General features: G+C 69.3%; 1 protein-coding gene across 1 annotated transcript in view; it reads left to right on the top strand.

Annotated features, from left to right (window-relative positions):
- Positions 1-231, top strand: part of EGLN3 (egl-9 family hypoxia-inducible factor 3) — a 28,402-nt gene that overhangs the window by 320 nt on the left and 27,851 nt on the right. The gene's annotated exons all lie outside the window — the stretch shown is intronic.

The following is a 231-nucleotide window of genomic DNA, read 5'->3' as shown; positions in this document are numbered from 1 at the left end:
CTCCCCCCCGCCGGGGGCCCCCGCCGCCGCACCAGTGGTGGCTCCACATTTCCAAAAGGGGCCCTCCGACTCTTCACTGGGCCAGTCTGGCGCTGAGTCGCGGAGCTCCACACAACTTCCGCTGGTCTCTAAACGGGATCCCTCCTCCCCAGAGTTGCTGGCAACTTTCCCCTCTCCCTGGTGCCGCGGTGGCTTGGGGACCGTGGCCGCCGCAGGGAGCTGCACTCCGGG

This window comes from Bison bison, unplaced genomic scaffold, assembly GCF_000754665.1.
Source record: "Bison bison bison isolate TAMUID 2011002044 unplaced genomic scaffold, Bison_UMD1.0 scf7180017864041, whole genome shotgun sequence".
Lineage (NCBI taxonomy): Eukaryota > Metazoa > Chordata > Mammalia > Artiodactyla > Bovidae > Bison > Bison bison.
This window is presented reverse-complemented; position numbering and strand designations above follow the sequence as displayed.